At 29.4% G+C, this 12,346-nt stretch overlaps 1 pseudogene across 1 annotated transcript in view; it reads right to left on the reverse strand.

Annotated features, from left to right (window-relative positions):
- The window catches only part of LOC143226953 (dynein beta chain, ciliary-like), a 186,227-nt pseudogene that overhangs the window by 21,006 nt on the left and 152,875 nt on the right, over positions 1 to 12,346 (reverse strand). The window contains exons 48-51 of the transcript XR_013014816.1: positions 11,664 to 11,786; positions 10,284 to 10,488; positions 9,687 to 9,992; positions 9,082 to 9,249 (exon numbers count right to left, since the gene is read on the reverse strand). The product of XR_013014816.1 is annotated as a dynein beta chain, ciliary-like (transcript). The remainder of the gene's footprint in view (positions 1 to 9,081; positions 9,250 to 9,686; positions 9,993 to 10,283; positions 10,489 to 11,663; positions 11,787 to 12,346) is intronic.

A 12,346-nucleotide genomic window follows, 5' to 3' on the forward strand; every position in this document is an offset into this window, starting at 1 on the left:
TGCTAAACAGTCATACATCATACAATAAAAGTACATTTTGGTCTATCTTTTCTGCTAAACAGTCATACATCATACAATAAAAGTACATTTTGGTCTATCTTTTCTGCTAAACAGTCATACATCATACAATAAAAGTACATTTTGGTCTATCTTTTCTGCTAAACAGTCATACATCATACAATAAAAGTACATTTTGGTCTATCTTTTCTGCTAAACAGTCATACATCATACAATAAAAAAGTACATTTTGGTCTATCTTTTCTGCTAAACAGTCATACATCATACAATAAAAGTACATTTTGGTCTATCTTTTCTGGTAAACAGTCATACATCATACAATAAAAGTACATTTTGGTCTATCTTTTCTGCTAAACAGTCATACATCATACAAAAAAAGTACATTTTGGTCTATCTTTTCTGCTAAACAGTCATACATCATACAATAAAAGTACATTTTGGTCTATCTTTTCTGCTAAACAGTCATACATCATACAATAAAAAAGTACATTTTGGTCTATCTTTTCTGCTAAACAGTCATACATCATACAATAAAAGTACATTTTGGTCTATCTTTTCTGCTAAACAGTCATACATCATACAATAAAAAAGTACATTTTGGTCTATCTTTTCTGCTAAACAGTCATACATCATACAATAAAAGTACATTTTGGTCTATCTTTTCTGCTAAACAGTCATACATCATACAATAAAAGTACATTTTGGTCTATCTTTTCTGCTAAACAGTCATACATCATACAATAAAAGTACATTTTGGTCTATCTTTTCTGCTAAACAGTCATACATCATACAATAAAAGTACATTTTGGTCTATCTTTTCTGCTAAACAGTCATACATCATACAATAAAAGTACATTTTGGTCTATCTTTTCTGCTAAACAGTCATACATCATACAATAAAAAAGTACATTTTGGTCTATCTTTTCTGGTAAACAGTCATACATCATACAATAAAAGTACATTTTGGTCTATCTTTTCTGCTAAACAGTCATACATCATACAATAAAAGTACATTTTGGTCTATCTTTTCTGCTAAACAGTCATACATCATACAATAAAAAGTACATTTTGGTCTATCTTTTCTGCTAAACAGTCATACATCATACAATAAAAGTACATTTTGGTCTATCTTTTCTGGTAAACAGTCATACATCATACAATAAAAGTACATTTTGGTCTATCTTTTCTGCTAAACAGTCATACATCATACAATAAAAGTACATTTTGGTCTATCTTTTCTGCTAAACAGTCATACATCATACAATAAAAGTACATTTTGGTCTATCTTTTCTGCTAAACAGTCATACATCATACAATAAAAGTACATTTTGGTCTATCTTTTCTGCTAAACAGTCATACATCATACAATAAAAGTACATTTTGGTCTATCTTTTCTGCTAAACAGTCATACATCATACAATAAAAGTACATTTTGGTCTATCTTTTCTGCTAAACAGTCATACATCATACAATAAAAAGTACATTTTGGTCTATCTTTTCTGCTAAACAGTCATACATCATACAATAAAAGTACATTTTGGTCTATCTTTTCTGCTAAACAGTCATACATCATACAATAAAAGTACATTTTGGTCTATCTTTTCTGCTAAACAGTCATACATCATACAATAAAAGTACATTTTGGTCTATCTTTTCTGCTAAACAGTCATACATCATACAATATCTTTTCTGCTAAAAAGTACATTTTGGTCTATCTTTTCTGCTAAACAGTCATACATCATACAATAAAAGTACATTTTGGTCTATCTTTTCTGCTAAACAGTCATACATCATACAATAAAAGTACATTTTGGTCTATCTTTTCTGCTAAACAGTCATACATCATACAATAAAAGTACATTTTGGTCTATCTTTTCTGCTAAACAGTCATACATCATACAATAAAAGTACATTTTGGTCTATCTTTTCTGGTAAACAGTCATACATCATACAATAAAAAGTACATTTTGGTCTATCTTTTCTGCTAAACAGTCATACATCATACAATAAAAAGTACATTTTGGTCTATCTTTTCTGCTAAACAGTCATACATCATACAATAAAAGTACATTTTGGTCTATCTTTTCTGGTAAACAGTCATACATCATACAATAAAAGTACATTTTGGTCTATCTTTTCTGCTAAACAGTCATACATCATACAATAAAAGTACATTTTGGTCTATCTTTTCTGGTAAACAGTCATACATCATACAATAAAAGTACATTTTGGTCTATCTTTTCTGCTAAACAGTCATACATCATACAATAAAAGTACATTTTGGTCTATCTTTTCTGCTAAACAGTCATACATCATACAATAAAAGTACATTTTGGTCTATCTTTTCTGCTAAACAGTCATACATCATACAATAAAAGTACATTTTGGTCTATCTTTTCTGCTAAACAGTCATACATCATACAATAAAAGTACATTTTGGTCTATCTTTTCTGGTAAACAGTCATACATCATACAATAAAAAGTACATTTTGGTCTATCTTTTCTGGTAAACAGTCATACATCATACAATAAAAAGTACATTTTGGTCTATCTTTTCTGCTAAACAGTCATACATCATACAATAAAAAGTACATTTTGGTCTATCTTTTCTGCTAAACAGTCATACATCATACAATACAATAAAAGTACATTTTGGTCTATCTTTTCTGCTAAACAGTCATACATCATACAATAAAAGTACATTTTGGTCTATCTTTTCTGCTAAACAGTCATACATCATACAATAAAAGTACATTTTGGTCTATCTTTTCTGCTAAACAGTCATACATCATACAATAAAAGTACATTTTGGTCTATCTTTTCTGCTAAACAGTCATACATCATACAATAAAAGTACATTTTGGTCTATCTTTTCTGGTAAACAGTCATACATCATACAATAAAAGTACATTTTGGTCTATCTTTTCTGCTAAACAGTCATACATCATACAATAAAAGTACATTTTGGTCTATCTTTTCTGCTAAACAGTCATACATCATACAATAAAAGTACATTTTGGTCTATCTTTTCTGCTAAACAGTCATACATCATACATAAAAAAGTACATTTTGGTCTATCTTTTCTGCTAAACAGTCATACATCATACAATAAAAGTACATTTTGGTCTATCTTTTCTGCTAAACAGTCATACATCATACAATAAAAAAGTACATTTTGGTCTATCTTTTCTGCTAAACAGTCATACATCATACAATAAAAGTACATTTTGGTCTATCTTTTCTGCTAAACAGTCATACATCATACAATAAAAGTACATTTTGGTCTATCTTTTCTGGTAAACAGTCATACATCATACAATAAAAAAGTACATTTTGGTCTATCTTTTCTGCTAAACAGTCATACATCATACAATAAAAGTACATTTTGGTCTATCTTTTCTGCTAAACAGTCATACATCATACAATAAAAGTACATTTTGGTCTATCTTTTCTGCTAAACAGTCATACATCATACAATAAAAGTACATTTTGGTCTATCTTTTCTGCTAAACAGTCATACATCATACAATAAAAAAGTACATTTTGGTCTATCTTTTCTGGTAAACAGTCATACATCATACAATAAAAGTACATTTTGGTCTATCTTTTCTGCTAAACAGTCATACATCATACAATAAAAGTACATTTTGGTCTATCTTTTCTGCTAAACAGTCATACATCATACAATAAAAGTACATTTTGGTCTATCTTTTCTGCTAAACAGTCATACATCATACAATAAAAGTACATTTTGGTCTATCTTTTCTGCTAAACAGTCATACATCATACAATAAAAGTACATTTTGGTCTATCTTTTCTGCTAAACAGTCATACATCACACAAAAAAAAGTACATTTTGGTCTATCTTTTCTGCTAAACAGTCATACATCATACAATAAAAAAGTACATTTTGGTCTATCTTTTCTGCTAAACAGTCATACATCATACAATAAAAGTACATTTTGGTCTATCTTTTCTGCTAAACAGTCATACATCATACAATAAAAGTACATTTTGGTCTATCTTTTCTGGTAAACAGTCATACATCATACAATAAAAAGTACATTTTGGTCTATCTTTTCTGGTAAACAGTCATACATCATACAATAAAAGTACATTTTGGTCTATCTTTTCTGGTAAACAGTCATACATCATACAATAAAAGTACATTTTGGTCTATCTTTTCTGCTAAACAGTCATACATCATACAATAAAAGTACATTTTGGTCTATCTTTTCTGCTAAACAGTCATACATCATACAATAAAAGTACATTTTGGTCTATCTCTTTCTGCTAAACAGTCATACATCATACAATAAAAGTACATTTTGGTCTATCTTTTCTGGTAAACAGTCATACATCATACAATAAAAAAGTACATTTTGGTCTATCTTTTCTGGTAAACAGTCATACATCATACAATAAAAGTACATTTTGGTCTATCTTTTCTGCTAAACAGTCATACATCATACAATAAAAGTACATTTTGGTCTATCTTTTCTGCTAAACAGTCATACATCATACAATAAAAAGTACATTTTGGTCTATCTTTTCTGCTAAACAGTCATACATCATACAATAAAAGTACATTTTGGTCTATCTTTTCTGCTAAACAGTCATACATCATACAATAAAAGTACATTTTGGTCTATCTTTTCTGCTAAACAGTCATACATCATACAATAAAAGTACATTTTGGTCTATCTTTTCTGGTAAACAGTCATACATCATACAATAAAAGTACATTTTGGTCTATCTTTTCTGCTAAACAGTCATACATCATACAATAAAAGTACATTTTGGTCTATCTTTTCTGCTAAACAGTCATACATCATACAATAAAAGTACATTTTGGTCTATCTTTTCTGGTAAACAGTCATACATCATACAATAAAAGTACATTTTGGTCTATCTTTTCTGCTAAACAGTCATACATCATACAATAAAAGTACATTTTGGTCTATCTTTTCTGCTAAACAGTCATACATCATACAATAAAAGTACATTTTGGTCTATCTTTTCTGGTAAACAGTCATACATCATACAATAAAAGTACATTTTGGTCTATCTTTTCTGGTAAACAGTCATACATCATACAATAAAAGTACATTTTGGTCTATCTTTTCTGGTAAACAGTCATACATCATACAATAAAAGTACATTTTGGTCTATCTTTTCTGCTAAACAGTCATACATCATACAATAAAAGTACATTTTGGTCTATCTTTTCTGCTAAACAGTCATACATCATACAATAAAAGTACATTTTGGTCTATCTTTTCTGCTAAACAGTCATACATCATACAATAAAAGTACATTTTGGTCTATCTTTTCTGCTAAACAGTCATACATCATACAATAAAAGTACATTTTGGTCTATCTTTTCTGCTAAACAGTCATACATCATACAATAAAAGTACATTTTGGTCTATCTTTTCTGCTAAACAGTCATACATCATACAATAAAAGTACATTTTGGTCTATCTTTTCTGCTAAACAGTCATACATCATACAATAAAAGTACATTTTGGTCTATCTTTTCTGGTAAACAGTCATACATCATACAATAAAAGTACATTTTGGTCTATCTTTTCTGGTAAACAGTCATACATCATACAATAAAAGTACATTTTGGTCTATCTTTTCTGCTAAACAGTCATACATCATACAATAAAAAAGTACATTTTGGTCTATCTTTTCTGGTAAACAGTCATACATCATACAATAAAAGTACATTTTGGTCTATCTTTTCTGCTAAACAGTCATACATCATACAATAAAAGTACATTTTGGTCTATCTTTTCTGGTAAACAGTCATACATCATACAATAAAAGTACATTTTGGTCTATCTTTTCTGGTAAACAGTCATACATCATACAATAAAAAGTACATTTTGGTCTATCTTTTCTGGTAAACAGTCATACATCATACAATAAAAAGTACATTTTGGTCTATCTTTTCTGCTAAACAGTCATACATCATACAATAAAAAAGTACATTTTGCTAAACAGTCATACATCATCAATAAAATCATTTTTTCTATCTTTTCTAAACAGTCATACATCATACAATAAAAGTACATTTTGGTCTATCTTTTCTGCTAAACAGTCATACATCATACAATAAAAGTACATTTTGGTCTATCTTTTCTGCTAAACAGTCATACATCATACAATAAAAGTACATTTTGGTCTATCTTTTCTGGTAAACAGTCATACATCATACAATAAAAGTACATTTTGGTCTATCTTTTCTGCTAAACAGTCATATCATACATATAAAAAAGTACATTTTGGTCTATCTTTTCTGCTAAACAGTCATACATCATACAATAAAAGTACATTTTGGTCTATCTTTTCTGCTAAACAGTCATACATCATACAATAAAAGTACATTTTGGTCTATCTTTTCTGCTAAACAGTCATACATCATACAATAAAAAAGTACATTTTGGTCTATCTTTTCTGGTAAACAGTCATACATCATACAATAAAAGTACATTTTGGTCTATCTTTTCTGCTAAACAGTCATACATCATACAATAAAAGTACATTTTGGTCTATCTTTTCTGCTAAACAGTCATACATCATACAATAAAAGTACATTTTGGTCTATCTTTTCTGGTAAACAGTCATACATCATACAATAAAAGTACATTTTGGTCTATCTTTTCTGCTAAACAGTCATACATCATACAATAAAAGTACATTTTGGTCTATCTTTTCTGGTAAACAGTCATACATCATACAATAAAAGTACATTTTGGTCTATCTTTTCTGCTAAACAGTCATACATCATACAATAAAAGTACATTTTGGTCTATCTTTTCTGCTAAACAGTCATACATCATACAATAAAAAGTACATTTTGGTCTATCTTTTCTGCTAAACAGTCATACATCATACAATAAAAGTACATTTTGGTCTATCTTTTCTGGTAAACAGTCATACATCATACAATAAAAGTACATTTTGGTCTATCTTTTCTGCTAAACAGTCATACATCATACAATAAAAGTACATTTTGGTCTATCTTTTCTGCTAAACAGTCATACATCATACAATAAAAAGTACATTTTGGTCTATCTTTTCTGCTAAACAGTCATACATCATACAATAAAAAGTACATTTTGGTCTATCTTTTCTGCTAAACAGTCATACATCATACAATAAAAGTACATTTTGGTCTATCTTTTCTGCTAAACAGTCATACATCATACAATAAAAGTACATTTTGGTCTATCTTTTCTGGTAAACAGTCATACATCATACAATAAAAAAGTACATTTTGGTCTATCTTTTCTGCTAAACAGTCATACATCATACAATAAAAGTACATTTTGGTCTATCTTTTCTGGTAAACAGTCATACATCATACAATAAAAAAGTACATTTTGGTCTATCTTTTCTGCTAAACAGTCATACATCATACAATAAAAGTACATTTTGGTCTATCTTTTCTGCTAAACAGTCATACATCATACAATAAAAAAGTACATTTTGGTCTATCTTTTCTGCTAAACAGTCATACATCATACAATAAAAGTACATTTTGGTCTATCTTTTCTGCTAAACAGTCATACATCATACAATAAAAGTACATTTTGGTCTATCTTTTCTGGTAAACAGTCATACATCATACAATAAAAGTACATTTTGGTCTATCTTTTCTGGTAAACAGTCATACATCATACAATAAAAGTACATTTTGGTCTATCTTTTCTGCTAAACAGTCATACATCATACAATAAAAGTACATTTTGGTCTATCTTTTCTGGTAAACAGTCATACATCATACAATAAAAGTACATTTTGGTCTATCTTTTCTGCTAAACAGTCATACATCATACAATAAAAGTACATTTTGGTCTATCTTTTCTGCTAAACAGTCATACATCATACAATAAAAAGTACATTTTGTTCTATCTTTTCTGCTAAACAGTCATACATCATACAATAAAAAGTACATTTTGGTCTATCTTTTCTGGTAAACAGTCATACATCATACAATAAAAAGTACATTTTGGTCTATCTTTTCTGGTAAACAGTCATACATCATACAATAAAAAGTACATTTTGGTCTATCTTTTCTGGTAAACAGTCATACATCATACAATAAAAAGTACATTTTGGTCTATCTTTTCTGCTAAACAGTCATACATCATACAATAAAAAGTACATTTTGGTCTATCTTTTCTGCTAAACAGTCATACATCATACAATAAAAGTACATTTTGGTCTATCTTTTCTGGTAAACAGTCATACATCATACAATAAAAAAGTACATTTTGGTCTATAATACAAAAAAAGTACATTTTGGTCTATCTTTTCTGCTAAACAGTCATACATCATACAATAAAAAGTACATTTTGGTCTATCTTTTCTGCTAACCAATTAGTTTTAAATGTTTATCAAGATGTCTGTTTTCAACCCTTAATAAATATAAAAACAATCCTGTTACAACAGCCACAATTAACACAAAATGTATGACACATCTTACAAAACTTCTAACAACTAGAATTGCTTGTACAGTTGTACTGTATGCATTGGAAAACTAATCAAATTTCACAAGTATGTTACACGTTGTAAATCATGTTATTCAATAACAATCATAGTAAAGAAAACATTTGTGATAGTGATTTTCTAAAGACAAACATTTCACACACTGTGTAGCTGAAAGTGTGTGTGTTTTGTAAAGAGAATGAGGTAATATGGATTTAAACAAATTATTAAAACAACAACTGGTGTTTGTGTTTCATATATTGTATTCTTCTTCACTTTCACTAACAGTATTGGTTAGAATGTTTAATATATCTATGTTTAATTGATATGTCTTTATTACATAGATTATTTTCCATTACTACTTTGTACATAGATCATAATTCACCTGTATCTAAGATATTAGAGTTTTATAAGTAAAAAAATGCACCTTTAAAAGTATCATAGTAACATTTGAAGCAAACAGTGCTTTTTGAGCCAGAAAGAAGCCTTTTTTATTGCAAGTGGAGTTATTAATGTGATACTCAATAACATCACAGTAACAGAACTATTCATACAACTTACCTGAAAAGCCATTTGAGCTGTGAAGATTATCTTATCATTCTCAAAAGTCCCTGGAAGTGTAGACAAAACTGAGAAAGAGATACAATCAATAAGGTTGTCTACTCTCTGATTCACATCCTCACTCTGATCTGCTCGCTCAATGGCCTTGTGGAAAACCACATTAAATGCCTATAAAGGTGAAAAACAACATTATTGGGACTGTGAAAATGTCAGTGGTCACAGCTGTTTTCATAATTATTTTCTCATCAGTTTTAATTGTCTAATTAACAATTTTTAGAATAATTTCAACTGTGTGAATATTACAGAATGAGTTTGAGTGCCATTAATGTCTTTTTAACATAAGACTACCTATTTCTTCACTAATGGATCTGTGGTAAGTTTATACACTTACAACACTATAATTCAGTGTTTGATCCCCATGATGGATAAAGTGCAGATAGTCAATTGTGTAGCAAAGAGAACAACAACAATAAGCACTACCTAGTTTCATAAACTAAAAATACTACATTTACTGTAGGAACCCAAAATAAAAACAATGATAAATAAATGTTTTAAACATCAGCATGATTTAACCAAAAAACTAAATATTGTATCTTTGACGATACCTTCAGAGAAAACTGGTATATAGGGTTGATCTTATTCAGGTCATTCAGGATGAAGTACAAAAGTGACGACCGTGTGGCAACAGGTCGATATACCTCCCTCGTTTCGTTGATCTTGGCTTCTGTTTCTCTAGCTTCGGCTACCTTTACTTCAATTTCTGCTGCAGTACGTTTTGTTATTTCCAGGTTTTCTACCAGAGCTGTATCACCCAAGAAGTTACCTTCAGCGGCAGAGAGCCGAGATAATAGTGAGTCCTCCAGTTCTTTTAGTTTTATCTTAAAGTCATTCTGTTGCTTTGTCAGATTAGCCTAAATAAAAAATAGAGTTAAAGAAAAACTATGATAGCAATATAAACCACCTAATACCAGTTACCATACCAACAGTTTCAAACAGTGTTGGAGGTTTAAGAATTTGTAAAGCACAAAAAGGGTTTAACTCATGTATATGAAATAAAGAAACCAATACTTTCAAAACAAAACTCTGTACATTTTTTGAATACCTTGTAACATCACTTTGTTCAGGAGGTCACACCTGATCAACAGGGAAGTTTATCTTACAAGTGATTATCTAAAGATTCTTGAAAAGTGTACACAACTTACTTTCAACTGCTCTAAGTCTGGTCTTTCCTTGCTGACAACATCACCTAACAACTGATCTTCTAACCCATCCCTGGTAACAGTGAAATTTATTAATGTTGTCTGGGCTTGAATTTCTGGTTTGTAATGTGGATTGGCCAGCTTGGTGTGTAGAAGTAATCTGAATCCTTCATCATATTCCACTTCTTTATCACCAATCTGGATAGCTCTGGAATAAAAACAACAAATAACTTACATCTTAAGTATGAAGGAACGTATTATTCTCGTTACTATACAATCAGATTACTGCAAGAAAACAGTTTACCGTATCACCTACATAGAATCATTACCAAATGTTTGGAGTTACGAGATAAAACAGTTTACCGTATCACCTACATCGAATATTTACCAAATGTTTGGAGTTACGAGATAAAACAGTTTACCGTATCACCTACATAGAATTATTACCATATGTTTGGAGTTACGAGAGAAAACAGTTTACCGTATCACCTACATAGAATTATTACCATATGTTTGGAGTTACGAGAGAAAACAGTTTACCGTATCACCTACATAGAATCATTACCAAATGTTTGGAGTTACGAGAGAAAACAGTTTACCATATCACCTACATAGAATATTTACCAAATGTTTGGAGTTACGAGAGAAAGGAAAGAACACTTTATTAAAAATACTAAGAAATATAATAACTGTGTTTGCACAGCCTTATCCTGTTTACATATGTAGCAGTTTTATAAAAAAAAACATCAGATCTATTACTTCTTTGTATATTTGCAATTTTATACAATAATTTATTAGAGGTTCTTCAGTAATATATGCTTCTATATATTAAGAAAGATAAGTGTATAACAGCATATCCAAGACATCTGACTGGTTAAACATATAAACTGACATCTGACTGGTTTAACATATAAACTGACATCTGACTGGTTTAACATATAAACTGACATCTGACTGGTTCAACATATAAACTGATATCTGACTGGTTGAACATATAAACTGACATCTGACTGGTTCAACATATAAACTGACATCTGACTGGTTGAACATATAAACTGACATCTGACTGGTTCAACATATAAACTAACATCTGACTGGTTGAACATACAAACTGACATCTGACTGGTTGAACATATAAACTGACATCTGACTGGTTCAACATATAAACAACCAAAATTAGTTAATTTCTAATAGTTTGATTTCTTTGATTTACCACAAATGATAAAAGATACACTTTGACATATAAACAGGACAAGAAGGTTTCTATCATTATCAGAGGACCATAAAAGTCCACATGAATGACTTCTAATTCTTTCTAAGTATAAATGAGTTGTAATAGAGTCTACATAAAGGAAGCTAAAATACAAATACATAAAGGACAACCTTCCTTTCTTGATTGTGTTTCTACCAATAAGTGAGTCCAGAACAGGATGAATAGTTTCCCCCAGGTTTTCAATCAGAACAGTACACCCCAAGGACACTGCTTGTTCAAGCACATCCAAATATCTGAACATAAAAATCTATAACTTCAGGTAATTTCAATATTAATGTACTAAAATTTATTTCACATAAAATGTATTTCATAATTATATAGCTAGAGTCAGATATTATATAGCTACAAATTAATACAGTATTTTTACAAATAATCGTCTCTTGCAATATTAATACAATGAATACAAAAACATTCATCTTTACAATACTTTTAATTGTTTTAACAATCATAAAAATTACAAAATTATTTTATTCTACTTTCCATTTAGAAGTTGATAACTAAAAACTAAAAAAATGGATAGTTTGGAGTGAAAGGAGTAATTTTACATCTCACAAAATATATTTAGATTTGTTGTAAATTTTACAAAAATCATATCGGACTACTCATTAATTTTAATGTTAATTCAGAGTAGTTTTAACTTTTGTCAAGACATAGTTTTCATGCAAGGAACATACTAGTACAGAAATGGACAAATTTTAATATTTTCTTGTCCTAGGTTAAGCTTAAAATGTGAACTTCTGCATCACATTACATAAACAAAATGTTGGAACTTTTAAAGACTTTTACCTTAGCA

This window comes from Tachypleus tridentatus, chromosome 9, assembly GCF_004210375.1.
Source record: "Tachypleus tridentatus isolate NWPU-2018 chromosome 9, ASM421037v1, whole genome shotgun sequence".
Classification (NCBI taxonomy): Eukaryota; Metazoa; Arthropoda; class Merostomata; order Xiphosura; family Limulidae; genus Tachypleus; species Tachypleus tridentatus.